The sequence below is a fragment of the Asparagus officinalis genome, chromosome 10 (assembly GCF_001876935.1).
Source record: "Asparagus officinalis chromosome 10, Aspof.V1, whole genome shotgun sequence".
Taxonomy (NCBI): Eukaryota; Viridiplantae; Streptophyta; class Magnoliopsida; order Asparagales; family Asparagaceae; genus Asparagus; species Asparagus officinalis.
This window is the reverse complement of record NC_033803.1, coordinates 45,079,807-45,105,085: the sequence shown is the minus strand read 5'-3', so window position 1 is coordinate 45,105,085 and position 25,279 is coordinate 45,079,807. Positions and strand designations below refer to the sequence as shown.

The following is a 25,279-nucleotide window of genomic DNA, read 5'->3' as shown; positions in this document are numbered from 1 at the left end:
AGAAGGGTAGTTGATCAGACTCATTGATTTTGGCTTCTACAGGGAAACGTTGCAAGAGCGGATATATATATATATACTAGTATGATTGCACGTGCAATGCACGTGGTAAATTTTTTAATTTATTATTTTATTATTAATTCATTTCATTAAGATTTATTTAATTTAAACCATGTAGCAAACATATGGATAGAGTTTAAAAATTCAAAAGGATTGAATAGTGAAATTATATTTATTTATTAAGTGTTTGATAAAAGCAGTTCTATCATTGATAAAATCAATTGCAAATGAAACCAAAGGAGGAAAACCATGATACTATAACTAAAAAGAATTAGGTTTATCTTTACAGATATGGATCAGCTTTAATTGATATTTCATGTAGAGTTCTCTCATATTGCGCTCTAATAAGTTTCTTTTTATAATAAAATTCAGATGTCGCATAGATCCACTAAAGCTGACTTATCACAGGCTAAAAGCAATGATACTATAAATGTAAGCATCACCACCCATGAAACAATTTTTTGCAAAATCTCATTTCACTTAGATCACAGAACAAATGATTTATCTAATAGCAATGAATGAACCATAACCATGTCTCAACTACAACTTAACATGCTAGCTCTCTTGGTGTTCAAACACTACTCAGTTTCATCTCTTATGTCGTAGTACAAAATCAATAACATGTCAGTGATAGTGCAGACATCTTGCTCCTATTGCTTGATGTATTGATTGTTAAAGTTGTTCGAACCCATTAATAATATTTATCGATGAGTTGATAGCAGAGATAATTAGTCTTCTTGTCCGGCCAGGAGCACCTCATTTTAAATGAAGATACATTGAGGAAAACCCTACAAGAGAAGCAACAGCTTGAATTAACTAAAATGAATGGTTCTAGTATTGATCTCTAGAGCATAGTGAAACCAACATACATGCTAGGTGTTGAAGATTCGAATTAGCCTCTGCCACAGTTTATCAGAATCTTCTGATTCTTTATAGACATAGAATGAATAAGAGGAATTTTGTCCAATGCTGCAAGATACAAGAGAATTAAGCATTAATGATATTACTAAAAATTAATAATTTCAACAAACTGGAACAAAGAAATGAAAAGATAAATAAATGAACCATTAGTAATATAATTTTTTCCCCTCTTCTCTTTCTGTCACTTGTTATGCTAAAAGAAGTTTATGACAACATAAGTTACCTGAGTCCTTAGAGACATCAGGGGTTTCATCGAGGGCAAGTCATTTCTGCACGTGATGCATATTGAAAAACTACAAGAGTAAATATTTGAAGGTCAATTAATTTTTCACTCACCAATTTTAAAATTATTTATTAAATACATTATTCGCAGAATATATGATACAGGTGCATGCTACGACTCAAAGCTTTCTCTTGAATATATTATGAAACTTTCATTTCTATATATCAAAAAGTATATATTCTAAATCATCTGTTAGTGCAAATTTAGAACTAATGGATATCAAACATCAGTTGCATCCCCTAGCAATTTTACATTTGAAGAAAATAAGAAGTGCACTCAGCTTTTCGTAGAGAATCATCCTGAGAGGAGTCCAATTACAGATACTGCATCGAGTGAGAGTCGAGGCCTGGAATATCCTTGTCAAGAGAATTTACAGCATAATGTTGTAATTAATTTCAATAAAAAATTGTTGTTTCTCAAAAAACAACCGAAGAAGTTGTTTCTTTAAAAATTCAAGACAGCAAGGAAACAATATCACATTCTGATCAAAATAAAGGAATCGAAGATCACGTGAATCATGCAGAAGATTCAACAAGAACTTCTGAACAATCTGGTGTTGCAACACTCAGTTTAAGAATCCCTGGGGAGGATGGTAATTGATACAAGTTGTCGTGCGAGCACCTTTGATCGCGGAATTATCAAAGGTGGGTTGAGAAGAGGATGACAGAAACATAAGCACAATTCAGTATATGACGAAGAAAACTACCTTCTCTAGATTATGAGTATGAAAAGATTACAATCCCTCTCTCACAATCTCACTAGAATCGAGAACAAACTCTCAATTCTCACTAAACCCTAATACAATTATTAGAATCTCTCTTAATTACCTCTGATTATTTAGAAACCCTAAAACAATCCTTTATATAGGTGTACAAACGAGGGTGGCAATCTGGTAAATAACCAAGCCCAAAACCAACAGGAATTCGTGTGAACAGAAACCCAAACAAACCAGGAAACCATCAATAAGTCGACTCATGACTGAGATGAGTCGACTCGTCCGAAACTAGACAAAACACAAAAGCCAGCGATGAGTCGACTCATGACAGTCATGAGTCGACTCAACCTGATGAGTCGACTCATGACTGTTATAAGTCGACTCGTCTTGTTCCACGCTTCCTCCTGTGTTCCCTTATACTGTTTGACACCCCCTATTCTCATGCTAGTATGAGAATCATCTATCCTCAAGCTCCCATGAGGATCACTAAGTTCCAAAGAGAAGATACACCCGTATCATGGGTCTCCTCTTTAGGAACTTAAAGTCCCGTTCAAGTTAGAACTTTTGCTGAGGAAACTCTCGAGCTCCTCCATCTTTTCTGCACCACCTGGCCTTGCTAGGAATCCGGTCTTGACATCCAATCGGAAACAACTCATTCGTCCCGCGTCTCGTCGTAGTTACCGTTCGCTCTAAGTTGCAATCCTTTGTCGATGGCTTTTCTGGAAGTCTAATGCACAGCGAGACAAACTTCTTGCTTGCATTCACTAGCCTCTTCGCTCACGTCACCGTCCCCAAGCTTGTCTCCTTTGGAAGAGATGTCGAACGAAATATGAACCTTTCACCATCCTTAGTGAAGGTGTACTTCTGAGCCCGCCTCTCGTAGATCGCATATCTATCCCATAAGTACGAATTGCCCAGTATAATCTGACAAACATCCAATGGAATGACGTCGCACGTGACCTCGTCAATATACGACTTGTGGAGCGCAAATCTGACAGTGCATTGATCAACTACACACAGTTTCTCCTCCTTCTGAATCCACCCCAATGGATAGGGCTTCGGATGCTTGACCGTCTTCAGACCCAGCTTCTGAACTAATGCCTCGGATATCAAATTCTTCTCGCTGACCGATTTAACAATGACATCAACCAAACTGGTCTTCACTTGCAACTTAAGAACAAAGAGTTGCTCTCTCGGGTCGTCGTCCTCTTTCGTGGTCTGCTTCACCGCCATAAGGTTGAAACTGCTGTTGGGCTTTGTCATCCCCAGAACTTCTTTCGGACCTTGAGCTATCATGTATGCCTTTTTCTCCTCCTCCTTCTTCAACCCTCTTGGCTTGAGATGAGGATACTTCTCCCAGCACCGATCAGCTGTGTGCCATGTCTTCTCGCAGTGACTACAAATCAGCCCTGTCTTCCCTGGATCACCCTTCTTCTTCTCCTCCTTAGATTGAGAACCACTAGACTCACCTCCTGTCTGTTTGGAATCACCCTTCGTTTCGTTGCCCTTCTTCTGTTTGCCCTCAATGACAATTGCCTTCACGCTCGCCTCTGTAATCATCTCGACCGTGAACAATTTTATTTCCTTCCGGATATAATCATTCAGACCCGCCATGTATTTCATGAAAATGGAGTATTCATCCATTGTGATGTTTAGAACCATCGCTTTCTGCTGAAACTTCGTCATATACTCTTGAACGGTCTGATTGAATCTTTGGTGCAAGCCGTACCACTTGTACCAATGCTCTTCAAGGAACCCCACAGGATAGAACTGCTTCCTCAGTAGCTCCTTGAATTTGTTCCACGACGCCGCCTTCTTTTCCTGTTTGCAGTAGGATTTCCACAACGTCAACGCGTGCCCTGAAAGCTTCAAAGTCACGAACACAATCTTCTCTTTTGATGAATAGCCATAAAGAGTAAAATACGTCTCCATCCGCTCGATCCAGTCATCAAGCCTCTCGACATCAACACTCCTATCATAAACAGGAATCTTCACCTTGAAGTCAATCTTTAGGTTCTGATAAGAATTCTTACCCCCTTGATGCAATGTAGTCTTAACGGTCTCCTCCTCCTCGTCGGAATCTGAATCTACTCTCTCCACATTGGACTCAACAATTTTCTTCGAAGAATATTCACCTTGTTTGCCACCTCCATGGATAAGACTGACGAGTTGTGTGAGAGTTGAACCTATCATCTCGATCTGCTTCTCCAATGCATCAATCCTCGTAGAATTATCTCCTTCAGCCATCTTCTTCCTCCTTAAAACCTGGACTCCTTCTAATGAAATAAGGATCTCACCGAGCTTCTTGTATTACGATCGAGGAAGGACCATACACAGGATGCCCCCTTCGCAGGATCTGATCGCTCTGATACCAACTTGATACGAGTTGCCGATACACAGGATGCCCCCTTCGCAGGATCTGATCGCTCTGATACCAACTTGATACGAGTTGCCGTGCGAGATCGCAGAATTATCAAAGGTGGGTTAAGAAGATGATGACAGAAACACAAGCATAATTCAGTATATGGCAAAGGAAATTACCTTCTCTAAATTATGAGTATGAAAAGATTACAATCCCTCTCTCACAATCTCACTAGCATCAAGAACAAACTCTCAATTCTCACTAAACCCTAATACAATGATTAGAATCTCTCTTAATTACCTCTGATTGTTTAGAAACCCTAAAACAATCCTTTATATAGGTGTACAATCAAGAGTGGTAATCTGGTAAATAACCAAGCCCAAAACCAATAGGAATTCGTGTGAACAGAAACCCAAACAAACCAGGAAACCATCGATGAGTCGACTCATGACTGAGATGAGTCGACTCGTCCGAAACTAGACAAAACATAAAAGCCAGCGATGAGTCGACTCATGACAGTCATGAGTCGACTCAACCTGATGAGTCGACTCATGACTGTTATGAGTCGACTCACGGGCTAAAAACTGGATACTTTGATTCTTCTGCTCGTCGTCTCGTTCCACACTTCCTCCTACGTTCCCTTGTATTGTTTGACACCTCTATTCTCATGTTATCATAAGAATCATCAATCCTCAAGCTCCCATGAAGATCGCTAAGTTCCGAAGAGAAGATACACCCGTATTAGTAATGGATATGGTATTGATTTTAAAACAATAGTTAGTTTCAGTTCAATCGAAATTGCAATCGAAATTGCAATCAAAATTGAATTCTTGTTGAAATGGAAATCAAACTGTAAATATCTCTAGAAGGATATGTATACCTAAATACACTCAGGTAGATCATCACTCTTACTGTGCACGTGCCGCTGCATCAATTCATGATCATTTATGCATTCAGATGGTATCTTAAAAGACAATAACTACTTGTAAGGATCAAAATAAAGTCACAAGGCAAACATGACGCTTTAAGTAACTATATCATTTGTTTAATAGTGTATTAATTCATTGAGCAGAAGTTAATAGCTTAGAGCTTAATCACCTCCATGACCCTGAGGCAAGAGGAATCTTGACTTGTAGCAAGTCAAGCGAGGATAACGAATCCGGCAGTCATAGTAGAGTGCCAGAAGCAAAACCTCTCATGGTCGAGAAGCGAGAGGACAACTAAGTACCTCGTCAGGGACTCCACCTCGGCATGTGCATTTGTTGCTCTCAGATAAAACCTGCAATATTGTTGCATCTCAATACCTACTTTCTTATAGCTCCCTCGATTTATGAAATAAAGGGGGAAATAGTAATACCACAAGAAATTGTGTTGTGGGCAGCATGCACTGGAAATTAATAACCTCTAGTACCAGTCATTTCATTGCAACTACTTCAGATCGAGCGTAGACATAGTCTCCCACTGTGAAATATCTTCACCAAATACTAATCGAGTACAATGAGACAACAATAAATAACAAATCATGTCTGGAAAAACTTAGGTTTACTCTATAAAATGGAAAACGTGCGAGTAATAAGAGCATCTACTTGTTCCAAGGATGGATCTCTTCAAGCCTAGTAGCGACAGTGACAAACGCAATGTCGAGTAGTTGCAGGTTCCTTTCAGTCTCAAAGTATCCCCTGTTGAGAAATCTGTCCATCAGACTCACACTCAAGAACAAAGTCTCAGGCTGCAGCTCCATCTCCTGCAAATGCTGCTAAAAATGACAACAAAATAAGTTATCCTCCTAGTAGTCTATTTCATGATTAAAAATGTCATGCATCAGATTTAACCTTTTCTGGCTTTTCCATGATTAATTTGGACTTATCTTTATCTTTTATCAATTTGAGTTAAGATAGGATCATAGTAATTGTTTTACAAGAATCAGCGCAGAATGATTTGCAGGGGATTAAGAATTTGAGATGAAATCTCAGACATTTGTTTGATATATCTCGCAAGCCAAATTGTCAACGGATATTGACCTTGATCCTGGTCTAAAGTCTTATAGTGCCCAAATCAGTATTTTGAAGCATAGATATCAAGCCAAATCAAAGCGGGAGTAATTAATGGTCCATAACTAAAAGAATTTTAGAATTACATATTTGTGTTAGTGTTTGAAAAAGCTGTTTGAAGTGTGTTCTAAGGCCTTGTTTCAAGCATTTTGAAAATTAATTACAGTGTAATAAAAAAAAGTAAGTCATTTGCCCTATAAACATAGGCTTAAGCACTTCATACGCCATGAAACACTTTTATTTTGAACATGACAATTGGGGGGTAAAAAAAGATTTTTTTTTTAATTAAACAAATGTTCTGATCTCTTAGGATTCTGATGGTTTTTTTCTTCAACTTAAAGTTTTCCAATAATGTAAATTAGAGTTGATCACTTTTTTATTTGGTAAATACAAGCATGATTAAGAAACTAAAGAGAAGACACAAGTTACCTCAAGGGGTTGCGTAAATTGAGAAAGAAACATTTAATCAAAACAAATAGCAAACTAATAATAAAGAGCCTACTTTCATGGGTTATCATTGAACCAAAAACATTGAACCATGCTATTAACCATAATAAAAAAAAATTAAATGTGAAATGAAAAACCTGAAACAAAATGGAACCTTTTGTGTGACTGCATGCTCAAAAAGGCAGGTTTTAATAGCAGAGTCGTACAGATTTCTATGTCATTGGTCTTCTATGATAACACTCTTCATAGTTTAAGTAGAATGCTTTTAATATTCCCAACATGTTTGGCAAAGATCAAGCTTTCAACTCTAAAGATAAAGGTAAATGTAGCTTATGACAATTAGTTAATGTCCATGAAATTTTGGTTTTACAGGACACATAATCCCACATCAAGCAAGAAACAGTATATATTCTCCAAGTTGTGCATATCATGATCAACCAAGTTTATTTCAATTTTTATGACACAATAAATCAGATGATGCATTGAAGTAAAATGCTGCAAATGGAATTTCACTTTATGTTGGTTTCCAGAAACATGCTAATTAGACTTATGGCTAGTATGTTCTCTATATCATGATCACCCAAGAAATTTCAAACAACCACAACACATGTCTGAGGAACTCATACAATTAAAAGGTTTTTATGCATTGATACACACATGAGAACCTCAACTCACATGATTTTTAGTAGTTTTTGTTGTTGTCATTGTGATAGATCATACAGGCATCTATATTCGAAAAAAAAGAGATGTGAGTCCGTAGAAAAAATTTTGAAATCCTTAAAATAACATGAAACATATGACAACTTGCATATAACAGAATGGGAAAAAACTTCAAGACTCGCTTCATTCTGAAGAACATTGCAAAGATTTTATGTCTCACTAAACTACTGATTTAAGTAAACAATGGATCTACATGAGTTTTATGTATAAATCCAGTATTTTTCACCACAGAACAGGATCAACTATTACAAATATTAGTGGGTGATATGATACTCATTGTTTGTTATATTTTTCACCACAGAACAGGATCAACTATTACAAATATTAGTGGGTGATATGATACTCATTGTTTGTTATATAGTCTATATGACAAATAGTGAGAAGGGGGCAAATATTAGTGGGTGATATGATACTCATTGTTTGTTATATAGTCTATATGACAAATAGTGAGAAGGGGGAAGATCGCAATAAAGGATGACTAAAGCAGGTGTTAAACAAATAGGTTTTTCTAATTGTTATTGCATTAGCCACATGCAATTGCTTTTATGATCTATTTTTTCTTGTGCTCCCTAGTGCTCAATTTAGAATATCCCTCTTGTTGCATGAGGCAACTCCTCCAGCAACTATTATAACCCCATCTGAAATAGGCTTATATCCAATTTAGCTACTAAAATAATTATCCCAAAGTTTTTGCCCTTTTCAAAAAAAATTACATTCAGTGACCACTTGCCTAAGGTTCATCAAGAGGATTCAGTCTTGGCGGAAGGAAATATTGCATAGATGTACTATGAATCTAAGTAGAATACTACAGGCCCACAATTAAACTTCTGGTCTCAGGAAATTAAGAAAAGTGATAGTAAGTCTTAATTATTTGTATTTTAATAAAGATTCAGGAGACAATACCTCTAGAATACAATGACTTGAACATGCAAAAAAATAATACAAATCTGAGCTCACAAACAAGATAGTCACCAGAATAGAAACAAAGAAATTATTAAACATGAAAAGAGCACTAATCACATGTCACAAGCAAGAAAATTGCAGAATAGAAAACAACCTCAACACAAAGTAGCAAAACAAGAACCTTCAAGCTCTCAAATTGAAGTAACCATTCGCCAGTAAATAGTAGCAAAATAAACTTCAGAAAAAAATTGCAAACCCAAAAGACTTGATTTTGCCCAAAATCATCACCTTCAGTTTTCAATTCTCTTCTTAAATCAATTCAAAGCCTTCACTCCACTAAACTATCCAACTAAATTGGAAACTAATTGAATTAACCAGAGCGCTATTGGCTAAACAACAAGTACCTTAGCAGTGGATACAATTTCCATCCCTCCATCGCCGAAGAATTGGAGAGAACCCCCAAAACTGACGCCCCCGCCGTCTCAGTTCGCCGAAAAAGGACTGAAACCCTACCGAATCCCACGTTTTCTCTTTTTTTTAACAAATAAATAATTGTTTCTACGAAAACTTCTATCTTAAATTGACAAGCACTTTTAGCTATGGCCTTTTGAACTATCCTTATCCAGATAAAACACATCTAATTATAATCCTTTCTCACAAAATTTAAATGTTCACCCACAAAAGAAATTGAAGTGTATAAAATTGAAAAGTCTCATTCCTCAACTTCGTAAAATATAAATTAACAAGCTAAAATTGATAAGTAGCATTGTTTCATTAGATTCATTCAACCGAATTCAACAGTAATGGAAGCACAAATATCAGATTTTGGGAGGAAATTGCTATCATAAAACTATCAATTTCTCAATAACTTGCAAATTCAAGCAATAATCAGCAATATCATGCTAAAAATATTCTCTTTTTACCAAATTCAATGGATGAAAACCAAAAAAATTGAGTTTTTGAAGGGAGAAATAGCTTACAGGTAGACGCAGCACTGGAAATATGAAGGATGGGACTCGTCACCGTCGTCGGCTAGGGTTTGTTCGTAATCGTAACCGATGCCCAAAATCTGAGAAGTGAGGAGATGATGGCAGAGGGGGTGCGGTGATGATGAGGATAATAATACTCATTGTTGGCAATTGATGATTTAAGAAAGTGGGACAACGTTGTCGGATCAGAAGCATAACTGAAGGTGGCTGCTAGAGCGAATTCTTAACCGATGGGGTGGAAAATGAAAGGAACGAAGGCTTTTAGAGCTCCCAATTTATTAACTCTGTGAAACTATAAGAAGATATAAATTTGTTATATTTACAATAGTTGAAGGTTATTTTGGGGAAGGAAAAGTTTTTCTAGAACTCCCTCTTTTAAAGGGTAGATGATATATGGATACTAGAGAAGCGCTGGCTAGCTCTTCTCCCCCATGAGCTGATAGGTGTATGACATGTGAGCCCCCACATCGATGTGACTAGTAGGGGGCTCACATGTCATACACCTGTCAGCCTCACGGGGAGAAAGAGCCTGGCCAGCTCTTCTCTTTTTTCTATATATATATATAATATATATATTATACTATTTATTATATATATGATATATATATATATTATATATATATATATATAATATATATATATTATGATATATATAGAGAGAGAGAGAGGAGAGAGAGAGCAGCAAGACTCTAATAAACTTAAGTTGATGTCTTACCAAGTTTCTAGCCACACATTATATTAATATAAAACACCCTTTTTATATAATACATGGATCCCTATGCAATATGAGTGCTTTTAAAACTTTAGCGTCTCGACACACTATTTGCCTATCCACTAAGTTGATAGGATTTTTCACCTATGTACATATATATATATATATATATATATATATATATATTATATATATATATATTATATATATATATATATATATAGTATATATATATAATATACGTATATATATATTATATATATATATATATATGAGAAGACTATCGTATGCTTGGGTACCAAACACAAAAATCTGTGGCGTAGTGAGCCCATCACATTCCCCCACCATTGAAATCAAGCTCCATGACTCACATAGGTTGGGAGTGGTTGGAATGACACATGAGTAGATGAGAATGGACACCTCACTACTAAGCACCAAATTTGTACTTGGTATCAAGCATACTCATCTCTCTCTCTCTCTCTCTCTCTCTCTCTCTATATATATATATATATATATATATATTATATATATATATATATATATAATATATATATATATATATATATATGTTGTTGTGTTGTGTGTGTGCAGCGCGCCCGCGACGCGGTGTCGCGCGCGTGTGTGTGTGTGCGCGCGCGCGCGCGCGCGTGTGTGCGCGCGCGTGCGTGCGTGCGTGTGTGTGTGTGTCTGTGTGTATGAGAGAGAGAGAGAGAGAAAAAAAATTTGTATGCTTAGTACCAAGCACAAGTTTTTGTGTTTGGTAGTGATGTGTCATATTCTCATCCACTCATTCCAATTCCCAACTGTTATGGTAATTTACCATCTAAAGATAAAGATATTGAAAGATTGTCTGCATAGGCTTAAAAAAGCCATGGTCCAAACCAGCTTAGTGGCCCAAAAGCCCAGCCAAGGGCAAGTCTATCAGCCAGCCGAACAGACAAGTCATCTTTCGATCAAGGGTCATCATTATCGACTCGAAGTACGGGATCAGCCGGTCTCTCATAATCAAGACGACTCCTCGAGTAGGCGTCTCGACCATATACTCGACCCGAAGCTCACTCGGCTGTCGGATCGGAAAGTCATAATGACAACTCGCGAACCGACCTGCCTCGACTAAGGGGATAAGATCCAACTAAGCTCCCTTCAGATATCGATCAACACTACAGTATGGATCAGTCCCATCAAGATCTCTGCTCTGACAGATCCCATGTATAAGCCGCTTATTCTACTCACAAGTCACTTCCCAGGGATCGCCATGATGCTCTCCTGGGCTCGAATAACTTCCCCTCCAATTACCCGCCGCTATCTGGAAGGGGAAGGATGACCAAGCAGCTGACTTATCCTTTGCCCTACCTCATCTATCAAATCCAGGATACTGAGAAGAAAATTCTCTCCCGTACTCGAGAATGACTTCTTTTCCAATCGTCAGCCAACATCTGGAAGGAGAATGATGACTCAGCAGCCTGTTTGCTCACCCCTAAACCGCCTCCTGTGCATAGTCAAAGCTAAGGATCAAACTCTCAAAGGTAATGGGCTATAAAAGGAGGGAAAGAAGGTAAAAGAGAGAGGAGGATGATTTTTCTGCTATTTCTTAAAAAAAGCTCTGAATTTATCTTTACAAAAAAGAACTGATAACTCTCGACGAGTACCCTCTAAGGACCTCAATGGCCCAGGGACTCTCCCTCAAACTCCACTAAAGCTTACCAGCTGACTTGATCATCGGAGGTACCATGGGGGGAATGAGCCCCACCCTCCCATGGGTTTCTTCTTGTTTGTGCAGAAGGATCAAGATCGGGCATAAAGTTGGAGGAGGAGTCGGCCACATCTCTCATCCTCTCCCTATTCACCCCCAGCGTGAAGACCAGAACTGCAACCCCCTCGACTGTGTGATATCAAACATCAACAGTTTGGTGTCCACCGTGGGACCCACTCTCTCCTCTGAGAAGAAATGTCCAATTCCAAACAGGGGCCTGATCTTGTTTATTCTTGAAGAACATCACTGGAATCACATCATTCAAGCTAAACAAAGCCTGCAATCGCATCATTCAAGCTAAGGAGGATTAGCCTATGACTATGAGGAGCCAACATAGGCGTAGCCCTCGAGGGCTCCAACAGTTTTCCGAGGAGTATTTTCCAAGTGGAACCCCAAAAGCCCTCCTAGAAAAGACACACCACCATGGTGTTTGTCTGGCTTAAGAATGAAACACAGGCTTCTTATCGCCACCACAGATAAAAACCCCATCGCCTGGACAGCCAAGAAGCCTGGGGTTGGATCGCAAACAAAACCCCAAGGCTTATGATCAGATTCAGTATCGCTTAAGCTCCCATCAGCAACAGCTCATACGAACAAGGAGCACCGATTAAGTCTGTAGCCGGCTCCTCGGTCCATCACCACCTCCAAAGGGGAGTCCTTTCTCACCAAAGATGAGATTGCGGGAAAAACTCGGGGAGCGACCCGATGACTACCTCTTCAGGAAATTTGGCTCTGGCCCCAGCAGCTATTCAAACCACCAAAGTCAAAGGAAGAACTGATGGTCGAAGCATGCGACTCGCATTCTCCTTACAAAAAGAAGGCTCCTCCATTTACAGGATGGTTCGGTCGTTGCTACTCCTAGAATCCCCAAGGGGAAACAATGATCTCATCAAATTCCGGGAGACATAGTGTTGACATGTGGGGTTTCATCAACAAGAAGCCCCCTATCACAAAAGTTTTCTTGGCCTCCCCCTGTTGAGCATCATCCTCCAAAAGTTCAATCAGTAGGACTCTGGCCATACAGCACAACCAACGGTGGACAAGCAAGATCTATTGAAAATCCCCGTGTCCACCATCGACTAGCAAGAACCTCAGCAAAAACCCAAAGTTCAGAAAGGTCTTTGGCTGATGAGATGGCAAATATGTCAACAACTCAACGACATCTAAAGCCAAATAGCTCACCCCCAAGAGGAAGAGTCGAAACAAGAGTTCAACACCGTTCAAACAATCAATATTGAAGAATTGTAATCCATTATGTATAAATTCCAATAATCAATAAAAGTGTCAAAAGAAAAGAAAGACATTGAAGACCTAGTCTTCTAGGCAATCGACTGCTTAGTCGGCATAAAGCTATTGGTACCTTCTCAGGGTAAAACCAAGGCACAACGACTTCTTAGTCAGCATAAAGCCCTTAGCTCTTCTTAATGGTAAGACCAATGTACAACATATGGTTCGATTCTGTCTACTCTCATCAACCATCATGGCCAAGACCTTGGCTCTTCCTAAAATAAGTCCAATGCACAACGACTCCTCAGTCGGCACAAAGCCTTTGGCTCTTCTTAAAGGTAAGACAAAGGACAACATATGGTTTGATTTTGTCTGCTCTCATCGACCATCATGATAAGACCTTGGCTCTTCCTAAAGATAAGTCTAAGGCACAACGACTCCTCAGTCGGCACAAAGCCCTTGGCTCTTCTTAAAGGTAAGACCAAGGCACAACATATGGTTTGATTCCGTCTGCTCTCATCGATAATCATGGTCAAGACCTTGGCTCTTCCTGAAGATAAGCCCAATGCACAACAACTTCTTAGTCGGCATAAAGATCTTGGTACCTTCTCAGGGTAAAACCAATGCACAATGACTTCTTAGTTAGCATAAAGCCCTTGGTACCTTCTCAGGGTAAAACCAAGGCACAACGTCTTCTTAGTCGGTATAAAGCCCTTGGTACCTTCTCAGGGTAAAACCAACGCACAACGACTTCTTAGTTAGCATAAAGCCCTTGGTACCTTCTCAGGGTAAAACCAATGCACAACGACTTCTTAGTCGGTACAAAGCCCTTGGCTCTTCTTAAAGGTAAGAACAAGGCACAACATATGGTTCGATTCCGTCTGCTCTCATCGACCATCATGGTCAAGACCTTGGCTTTTTCTGAAGATAAGCCCAACGTACAATGACTTCTTAGTTGGTATAGAGCCCTTGGTACCTTCTCAGGTGTTCGCGGGGAAAATAGTTTTCTTCTTCATTGAAATAATTGTCATCTTGGGTTACAAAAGATCCGGTCTTTTTTAGATCCGGTTACAATTAAATCAAAGAAAAAAAGAAAAAATTACAACTTTCCTTATTTGTCGAACGAATCGCGAGATCCTGTTTTGCGGTCTCTCGCTTTTGTGGGTTCTTTGCCGACGCCGGGGTTAATCCGTGGACCACCGCGCGATCTAGATCCGGTCGGATCTACACGATTATACGGGTATTATTCCACGAAGGGAATAATAGCCGGGAGGGATTAGTCCACCAAGGGAATAATCGCTCGGATCTCGGGATCTAAGACCAAGCTTAGATCCGGAGTGTGATATCGTGTAGATCTCAGATCTGTTCTTTGCCTCCTCTCGAAATCCTGCCTTTTCTGACGTAGGTGCTCGCCGAGGATCAGATCTGTACGTGCAAGTCTTCAAGTCTTCAAAGCTCTGAGTTCACTCTTCAATCCGGCAGAGTTTTGGCTCTTGAAATTCCGACCTTTGAAAATGAACACCTCTAGGCCTATTTATAGGCTCTCAAGACTGTGTCCGCGCACAGAGAAATGTCAGCCACCCATAGGTGGCCGGCACTGATGCGTAGCCACCATGGTGGCCTCGTTTGGCCGAGCACCCATAGTGCTCGCTTTGGCCGATGGCCAACATATGGTGGTCTCGTTGCGAGCCACTATGGCGGGCGCTGTCCTTCGCGAGAACTATGGTGGCTCGCTTTGGCGACCACCTATGGGTGCTGGCTTAAGCGAGCCCCTTAGGTGGTGGGTTTTCCGAGTTTTTGAGTTGTGTTCGTTTTCCGTTCTGCTCCGTGATTGGTTGATTGAGACTCTGATTTGTATGATCTGATTGGTAGTAGGTCTGCATTCCGATTAGCAGTAAATCACTTCTGAGTTCGGATGTCGAGAAGCTGATCTTGATCCTCGGATCCGTAATCCTCGTCAGTATGCCTTGATGTGGATGGACTCGTTGACTCTTCGAACACTTGGCTTGATCCCGCACGCGAATGGATGTATTCCGTTGCTTGCGTGCGATTCGTCGATCTCGTCGCCTCGTTGGTTCGTCGGTTTGTGCCGAGCTGTGCTAAGGGACCTATAAGCAATTTTATATGCCTACAGATACCCCCTCCAAAGTATTTCAGTCTCGTTCTTTTATAGAAGAGTCTGGAATACTTTGGATATGATTGTCCCCACCTTCAGTCGGTGTAACGGGACCTTGGAATGGCTTCTGTTCTTGATTCCTTCAATCCTTCAGGCTATTCGGTGCTTTGTCGAATGTCTGTAAGGGTTCTGGTGCTGCATTTATTGTCTGACCGTTTGTCGGAATTTTGAACTTTGAAGTCGATTCCTGATTTTCAATCTTTAGCTCGTATAACTAACCATCGATTGCTGGCGTTGAGTCTTTATTTGTGACGCGTTGTCCGGCGCAGTGTTGTTGAGTTATTCTTAAGAATATTTTTAGAAAAATATTCTCCAGAAACTTCTCAACAAAAATAGGGAATAGTTTATACTCGTATACCTTATTGGAGTAATAAGAAGCAGTTTATACTCGTATACTTTTCGGAGTAGTAAGAAGCAGTTTATACTCGTATACTTTTCGGAGTATTGATTCTTTCATTGCAACGCATTGATAGGCGTTGACCTAGGGTTACGCGTTGTCCGGCGTTGACCTAGGGTTTTGAACGTCGTACGTTGATTTTTTGATCGCAACGCATTGACTGGCGTTGACCTAGGGTTACGCGTTGTCCGGCGTTGACCTTAGGGTTTTGGACGTCGTACGTTGACTGTTTGATTGCAACGCGTTGACTGGCGTTGACCTAGGGTTATGCGTTGTCCGGCGTTAACCTTAGGGTTTTGAATGTCGCTGGATGCTCAAGTCACGAGACCAACTAATGAAGCTGATGCGTCAGTGACTCTCGTATTTATAGGATTTTTGGCAAATCCCCAGCCATCAACGGGTTTGATGCGCCTTTACCGACTACCGTTTGAGTCGGGCTAGCATGCGGATTGTTTTAAGTCCGTTCCGCATGTGACGTTATGCTAAAAGAGTTAACTCTTTTAGTGCTACGATATTGAATACGTAGACTTCGTCTTTCTCCTGTGAAAAGACTAAACAGCAACGTGTATCAGACGTTGACTTAGGATTTTTGGCAAATCCTCAGCCCTCAACGGATTTGTCATGCTTTTACCGATTACCGTTTGAATCGGGCTTACATGCGGATTGTCTTAAGTCCGTTCCGCATGTGACGTTGTGCTAAAGGAATGAACTCCCTTAGACTTGATGCTACGACTTCGAATACGTAGACTTCGTCTTTCTCACGGGAATAGACTACCCGGCGACGCGTGTTAGGCGTTGACTTTAGGATTTTTGGCTAACCCCAAGCCTTTAACGGATTTGATTAGCCTTTACCGACTACCGTTTGAGTCGGGCTAGCATGCGGATTGACGAAATCCGTTCCGCATGTAACGTTGTGCTAAGAGAGTGAATTCTCTTAGACTTTGTGCTATGATGTTGAATACATAGGCTTTACCATTGTTATGGGAATAGGCTACCCAGCAACGTGTATTAGACGTTGACTTATCCCTACTTAGGCTTCGGGATGAGATACCCCAGAATCGAACTCTGGTGTCTTTTTCTACGGGGAAAGACTAAACCGGCGACGCGTGTTAGGCGTCGGCATATCCTTTCTTAGGATTCAGGATGAAATTCCCCATGCGTGTAAGGCATGGATTTTGGTGTTATTAATAACAACCTGCCACAATGTTGAATATGTGGACGGATGTTCTTTTCAACGGTTAAGAACTAACCGGCAGCGCGGGTTAGGCACAGACTTATCCTTGCTTAGGTTTCAGGATAGAATACCCCAGAATCGAACTCTGGTGTCTTTTTGTACGGAAAAAGACTAAACCGGCAACGCGTGTTAGGCGTTGACTTATCCCTACTTAGGATTCGGGATAAAATTCCCTGTACCTGTGAGGCACAGATTTTGGGATTTGAAAAAGGTGGTGTCTTCTCTTGGGGCAAAGACGAACCCGAAATGGGAGAGGAAGAATTTTATATTCTATCTCCCGAAAATGAAGAAGAAGAATTTTATATTCTCTCTTCAACTGGAAAGGAGACTCGAGGTGGGATCTCCACCCCCAGAATCCGGAAAGGTGAAACTGAGAGTGGGATCTCCACTCCGAGAATCGAAAAGATTCGGATAACCCTAACTGTCGGAAGGTTTGATTACCGAACTAAAGATGAATTTCTCGTTTATCGAGAGTGAATTGTGGTTTTGGTCCTAACTGTAGGAAGGTTTGACCAAGCAGGAGTTTGAGATGACCCTAACTGTAGGAAGGTTTGATCACTCGATTTGAAAGTGGACCTCTCGTTCATTGGAGGAATCGAGAGGGGATTTTGGTTTTGGTCCTAACTGTAGAAAGGTTTGACCGAATGGAAGGTTTAAGACGATCCTAACTGTAGGAAGGTTTGATCGCTCGATTTGTGGACCTCTCGTTCATTGGGGGAATCGAGAGGGAATTTTGACTGTGGTCCTAACTGTAAGAAGGTTTGACCAATTGGGAACTTTACGTCCAGACTCTAACAGAGAGAGTGTTGAGTGCACAGACGTGGTGAGAATTTGAATGGGAGTTCTTATTACATTGCTGTGGTTTTGGGAACTTTCCGTTACATAAATCGTCCACCCCCAGTTCCCTCTGCGGAACTGGTTCGGACATTATTATCAGTTACCTAACCGGGTTATCCTTAAGAATATTAGCTTAATATTCTCCAGGAACTTCCCGTCAAAAGTGGGGAAACAGTTTAGACTCATATACCTATTGGAGTATCAGGGAGTAGTTTAACCTCTTATACCGGTCGGAGGATTGAGAAACAGTTTATACTCGTATACTCTTTGGAGTGTCAGGAAGCAGTTTATACTCTTATACCGGTCGGAGTTTTGGGAAGCAGTTTATACTCTTATACCGGTCGGAGTTTTGCCATTCTCAATTGGCTTACCTCAGCGTTATGACGCCGGCTTCAACCAAGGTCTGAATGCTATTCTTGAGAGCAAAGCAATCCTTGGTGGGATGAACGACCCTCCTGTGGTATGCACAGTACTTTGGGTCCGTAGTGTTGTCAGCTTCCTCCTGATTTGTGATAGGTGGTAGCTTGATCTTGTTACCTTCAAGGAGGGATTCGAAGATGGCTGGAACGTCTTCGTCCTTGAAGGAATACTCTCTTTGGAGTCTCGGACCCGAAGTCTTTTGCTGCCTTCGGGATTGCTGTTGTGACGCTTGATTAGCACCACCAGTAGCTGCAGGTGTTTTGCCCTTACCACGAGAGGCGAAGTTTGAGTCCAGAGGATTAGCCGTCGGTAGGTTCCTCTCGGCCTTCTTCCTTCGGAGGAAACGTTCGGCTTGTTCACCGCGCACCTTCAGATCCTTCCAAGTGTCAGACGGTGCTGTTCCCATTGCTTCCAACACGTCCAACGCAAGGTTGTTGTGGCAAGTTTGGAGGATGAATTCCTCTGTGATCGGGTCCCGGCAATTCATCGCCTTGTTCCGGAACCTTTTGACGAAGGTGTCGACTAACTCCCCGTCCTTCTGCTTCTCATCGAGCAATGATCCGATAGATATCTCGGTGTCGTCATCGAAGAAATTGGCAAGGAACTTGGTCTCCATGTCGTCCCAGCTATTTACGCTACCTGGCTTGAGGCGGCGGTACCAATCGAAGGTGGCTCCGCGAAGAGTGCCGACGAATGACCGCACCATCCCGTTACATAAATCGTCCACCCCCAGTTCCCTCTGCGGAACTGGTTCGGACATTATTATCAGTTACCTAGTCGGGTTATCCTTAAGAATATTAGCTTAATATTCTCCAGAAACTTCCTGTCAAAAGTGGGGGAACAGTTTAGACTCATATACCTATTGGAGTATCAGGGAGTAGTTTAACCTCTTATACCGGTTGGAGGATTGAGAAACAGTTTATACTCGTATACTCTTTGGAGTGTTAGGAAGCAGTTTATACTCTTATACCGGTCGGAGTTTTGCCATTCTCAATTGGCTTACCTCAGCGTTATGACGCCGGCTTCAACCAAGGTCTGAATGCTATTCTTGAGAGCAAAGCAATCCTTGGTGGGATGAACGACCCTCCTGTGGTATGCACAGTAATTTGGGTCCGTAGTGTTGTCAGCTTCCTCCTGATTTGTGATAGGTGGTAGCTTGATCTTGTTACCTTCAAGGAGGGATTCGAAGATGGCTGGAACGTCTTCGTCCTTGAAGGAATACTCTCTTTGGAGTCTCGGACCCGAAGTCTTTTGCTGCCTTCGGGATTGCTGTTGTGACGCTTGATTAGCACCACCAGTAGCTGCAGGTGTTTTGCCCTTACCACGAGAGGCGAAGTTTGAGTCCAGAGGATTAGCCGTCGGTAGGTTCCTCTCGGCCTTCTTCCTTCGGAGGAAACGTTCGGCTTGTTCACCGCGCACCTTCAGATCCTTCCAAGTGTCAGACGGTGCTGTTCCCATTGCTTCCAACACGTCCAACGCAAGGTTGTTGTGGCAAGTTTGGAGGATGAATTCCTCTGTGATCGGGTCCCGGCAATTCATCGCCTTGTTCCGGAACCTTTTGACGAAGGTGTCGACTAACTCCCCGTCCTTCTGCTTCTCATCGAGCAATGATCCGATAGATATCTCGGTGTCGTCGTCGAAGAAGTTGGCCAGGAACTTGGTCTCCATGTCATCCCAGCTGTTCACGCTTCCTGGCTTGAGGCGGCGGTACCAATCGAAGGCGGCTCCGCGAAGAGTGCCGACGAATGACCGCACCATCAGAGGCTCATTGCCGGAAATAATACCCAGGTGCGATTTGAAATAAATCAAATGCTGAGTGGGGGAACCCTTCCCATCGAACGGCGTGAAGTTAATCAGACTGAACTTCGCCGGATAGGGGATCGATTCCCATTCTCGTGGGTATGGACAGGGAATGCCTGTTTTCTTCGTCTCTTGAGCGGAGATCAATGTGTTGATTTTGCTCTCGAGATCTTTGATCTTCAAGTCTTCACTTGTATCCTCGTTGGCATCCTCGTTACCACCCCCCGCATTGACAGGAGGGTTATTGGCATCGTGAGCATTCGTATCCTCGTCCTCCTGATGGGCTTGGTTGCGACGACTCGGCTCGCCTTGCTGGTTCGCCAATGCTTGGATTTGTTGGTCATGCATTTCTCTTATCTGCTGCATGGCCATCTCCATCTCAAACTTGAAACTTTCTTTCTGCTTAGCCAAAGTTGGTTGGAGGCTGCAGTTGCTGCTTTTTGGTCTGAACCGCCGCTTCAGACTTCGGCCTCCAAACTTTGCGAGTTGGTGGTGGCTTCTTGCCTACCTCTTTCTGCAGCTTTCTACGGGCTTCTTCGACTTGAGCCCGTGCCTGCGCTGATAGTGCGCGGCGTTTGCGAATGCGCTCCTCCAGTGTCGAACGGTTCCGTTTGACACGGACCCATTCGTTCGTTGGCGGCTTGGAGGAGTCGCCGTTCATTGGTGGTTGAGGCTGTTTGCCTCTTATGTTCTTCAACTCCGCGTTGTAGCGGAATCCGTCCGTAGACTCCATCGCCTTAGCGAGTTGCCGCGCAAGGCGTTGACGACGCCTCTGGCGGGCTCTCTTTGAGAGAGTCACAACACCCTGAATAGTGGAGGCGTTGGCGGGAGTAGAGTTGACCTGGTTGGAGGTCGGTGGAATTTCAGCTGACGCGACTTTGGCGTCAGCTGGGTTGAGAGCTTCGTTGGCTTCTCGAGCAGCTTCAAACCAACGAACTGCTTTTCTCCCGGAGGAGAACTTCTTGGACTTGCGGGGGGAGGTAGATCCGGACGAGGACACGTACTCCTCGAACTTGGCTTGGTCGAATTCGTACTCGACCTCCTCCATGACCGGGATTGGAATCCGCGGTTGCGGCTGTTCGCGGGGAAAACTGTTTTCTTCATTGAAATAATTGTCATCTTGGATTACAAAGATCCGGTCTTTTATAGATCCGGTTACAACTAAATCAAAGAAAAAAGTAAAAATTACAACTTTCCTTTTGTGAACAAATCGCGAGCTCCTGTTTTGCGGTCGCTCGCTTTGGTGGGTTCTTTGCCAACGCCGGGGTTAATCCGTGGACCACCGCGCGATCTAGATCCGGTCGGATCTACACGATTATACGGGTATTATTCCACGAAGGGAATAATAGCCGGGGAGGATTGATTCACCAAGGAAACAATCGTCCAAATCTCGGGATCTAAGACCAAGCTTAGATCCGGAGTATGATCACGTGTAGATCTCAGATCTGTTCTTCCTCTCTCTCGAACACCTGCCTTTTGTGACGTTGATGCTCGCCGAGATTCAGATCTGAATGTCCAAGTCTTCAAGTCTTCAAAACTCTAAGCTCGATCTTCAATTCGGCCGAGTTTCGGCTCTTGAAAGTTCGACCTTTGAAAATGAACACCTCTAGGCCTATTTATAGGCTCTCAAGACTGTGCCCGCGCACAGAGAAATGTCAGCCACCCATAGGTGGCCGGTACTGTGCCGAGCCACCCATGGGTGGCTCGGTTTTGGCCGAGCCACCTATGGGTGGCTTGGCTTAAGCCGAGCCCCCTTAGGTGTGGGTTTTCCGAGTTTTTGAGTTGTGTTCGTTTTCCGGTTCTGTCCGTGATTTGGTTGATTGAGACTCTGATTTGTTGATCTGATTTGGCAGTAAGTCTGATTCCTGATTAGGCAGTAAATCCACTTCTGAGTTCGAGTCCGAAACTGATCTTGATTCGATCGTAATTCATCCGAGTATGCCCTTGGTTGGATGACTCGTTGACTCTTCGAACACTTGGCTTGATCCCGCACGCGAATGGACGTATTCCGTTGCTTGCGTGCGATTCGTCGATCTCGTCGCCTTGTTGGGTCGTCGGTTTGTGCCGAGCTGTATTAAGGGACCTATAAGCAATTTTATATGCCTACATCAGGGTAAAACTAAGGCACAATGACTTCTTAGTCAGCACATAGACATTGGCGCTTCTTAAAGGTAAGGCCAAGGCACAACATATGGTTCGATTCCATCTTCTCTCATCGACCATCATGGTCAAGACCTTGGCTCTTCCTAAAGATAAGTCCAAGGTACAACGACTTCTCAGTCGGCACAAAGCCATTGGCTCTTCTTAAAGGTAAGACCAAGGTACAACATATGGTTCGATTTCATTTGCTCTCATCGACCATCATGGTCAAGACCTTGGCTCTTCCTAAAGATAAGCCCAAGGTACAACGACTCCTCAGTCGACACAAAGCTCTTGGCTCTTCTTAAATGTAAGACCAAGGCACAATATATTGTTCGATTTTGTCTGCTCTCATCGACCATCATGATCAAGACCTTAGCTCTTCCTAAAGATAAGCCCAAGGCACAATGACTTCTTAGTCGGCATAAAATCCTTGGTACCTTCTTAGGGTAAAACCAAGGTACAACGACTTCTTAGTCGGCATAAAGCTCATGGTACCTTCTCAGGGTAAAACCAAGGCACAGCAACTTCTTAGTCGGCATAAAACCATTGGTACCTTCTAAGGGTAAAACCAAGGCACAACGACTTTTTAGTAGGCACAAAGCCCTTGGCTCTTCTTAAATGTAAGACCAAGGCACAACATATGGTTCGATTCCGTCTGTTCTCATCGACCATCATAGTCAAGACCTTGGTTCTTCCTAAAGATAAGTCCAAGGAACAATGACTCCTCAGTCGGCATAAAGCTCTTGGTTCTTCTTAAAGGTAAGACCAAGGCATAACATATGGTTCGATTCTGTCTGCTCTCATCGACCATCATGGTCAAGACATTAGCTCTTCCTAAAGATAAGCCTAAGGCACAATGACTTCTTAGTCGGCATAAAGCCATTGGTACATTCTCAGGGTAAAACCAAGGCACAACGATTTCTTAGTCGGTATAAAACCCTTGGTACCTTCTCAGGGTAAAACCAAGGTACAACGACTTCTTAGTCGGTATAAAGCCCTTGGGACCTTCTCAGAGTAAAACCAAGGCACAACGACTTCTTAGTCGGCATAAAGCCCTTAGTACCTTCTCAAGGTAAAACTAAGGCACAACGACTTTTTAGTCGGCATAAATCCATAGGTACTTTCTCAGGGTAAAACCAAGGTACAACGACTTCTTAGTCGGCACAAAGCCCTTGGCTCTTCTTAAAGGTAAGACCAAAGCATAACATATGGTTCGATTCCGTCTGCTCTCATCGACCATCATGGTCAAGACCTTAGCTCTTCCTAAAAATAAATCCAAGGCACAACGACTCCACAGTCGGCACAAAGTCCTTGACTCCTCATCAGGACAAGTCCATGGCACTGTCCCAAGGACGGCATCAATAATTACTCCTCGACCAAATGGGGGGAATGAAGATGTCAACACTTATCCCGCATATGTTATCTAATCTACAAGGATCAACGTTATTCTTGAAAAGAAAACAGAGTCACAACATGATCAACTATTTCATCAAGCATTTGCAGCTCTCAAAAGCAAAGGACATGGAGAAATCATTTCTCATTCAAAAAGGAGTTTCGTACATTTTTTACCGAAAGGCCCAACAAGGCTTACAAAAAAATCAACAAAAAGCTCCTTCCTAAGGCTCAGAACCATCGCCCCCAGAGTCCTTTGTCATTTTCTTCAAAGGTCTCCTGGAAGAACTCGACTCCTACGAGTTAGCCCCTCTTTTACATACCTTCATTGGTGGAGAAAGGACTGTCGCTTCGGAGTCGGTGGAAGATGAGAAGGATCCTCCCATCTCCAAGAATTCCTCTCCGTCCAGAGCTTTAGACTCCTGAAGACTGAGACGATACTGAAGCTTCTCAAGATCTCCAGCCTCGAGATCACTAAGAGCCCTCGGCTCCAATACGTTCTCCTGCACTTCAGGCCAACCTGAGCAGGACAGCATATTGTCGGCACCAAACACCCAGACAAAGAACCTCTTCCATTCTTCATTCAGCTCTGGGAGATTGGCGTCAAAGTGAAAAATCACCCTGACAGTGGAAAAAATAGTGTGGGTCTTCCTCAGCAGACCCCACACTAACCACGTACCCAAGCAAACTGATGTTGGGCACTACTTCCGCCTTGGAGTAGGCATCTATAAATGCCATCAAGGTATAAATGGCGTGTGGGTGAAATTGGCAGGGGAAAACCCCCAAAGCCGCAAAAACCTCCCTGACGAAGGGATGTAGAGGCAGACGCAATCCACATTACAGATGCACCAGAGTAAGTCTGTCCGGTGCCCCTATGGTCATCGCACGAGAAATATTGTACTCGTCATGCAACCAGGTTGCCTCGTCCCTAGTCATTCTTGACCTAGACAGATACAAGACCGCAAGTTTCTTCTCACGGTCATTCTGAGGAAAATCCATAGTAAAAATCTCTTAGGAGAAAGGAAGAATCGACAAGGAGAAATGTTCCTGATGAAGAGTGTTCTTTCAAAACAGCACCAGGAATTATTTATAAGCCTCCGAAAAAGCATACATAAGAATTCAAGAGGCACAATCCTGGAGCAACTAAGGAAGATCCGTTTTTAAAATCGGAAACGAATCGCTCAAAAATGCTAACCTCCGCTCGTAACTCACGACCAATCAATTGGCAAGTGAGGCGCCATTCACTCTACCTATGGCATCTCGTTTCCTCTGAAAAAGCGGTTCCCAATACCGACAACATCCGTCTACAGAAGATTGGTGGTTAGCAAGTCCTACGCCACGTCTCCAACCACGTTCAACTGGCTAAAAAATCTTAACACCCTGAGCAAACTCATATCTATTTCACTTGGACCCGACTAAAGTCAACTCCGAATGAAAGGAGCCAACTGTTATGATACTTTACCATCTAAAGATGAAGATATTGAAAGATTGTCTGCATAGGCTTAAAAAAGTCATGGTCCAAACCAGCTTAGTGGCCTAAAATCCCAGCCAAGGGAAAGTCTATCAGCCAACCGATCGAGCAGACAAATCATCTTTCGACCAAGGGTCTGTTAGACCCTAGAGGGAGGGTGATTAGGGTCTTATGCTAATCTAATCTGATTTTATGCCAATTAAAACTTATTAATAAATTATTCTTGCAAGATAGATATACAATATGTTATGAGCAAGAATATATAATATG

At 42.3% G+C, this 25,279-nt stretch overlaps 1 long non-coding RNA gene across 4 annotated transcripts; it reads right to left on the bottom strand.

Moving 5' to 3' along the window:
• Positions 573-9,703, bottom strand: LOC109826247. Of its 4 annotated transcripts, none has more exons than XR_002243251.1 (7): positions 9,440-9,703; positions 5,696-6,094; positions 5,437-5,617; positions 5,219-5,263; positions 1,202-1,271; positions 927-1,026; positions 573-845 (listed from the first exon to the last, which is right to left on the bottom strand). It is a non-coding gene; the product is annotated as an uncharacterized LOC109826247 (long non-coding RNA). The 4 variants fall into 4 exon arrangements; XR_002243253.1 differs by having other exon boundaries at positions 5,696-6,091; XR_002243252.1 differs by lacking the exon at positions 5,219-5,263.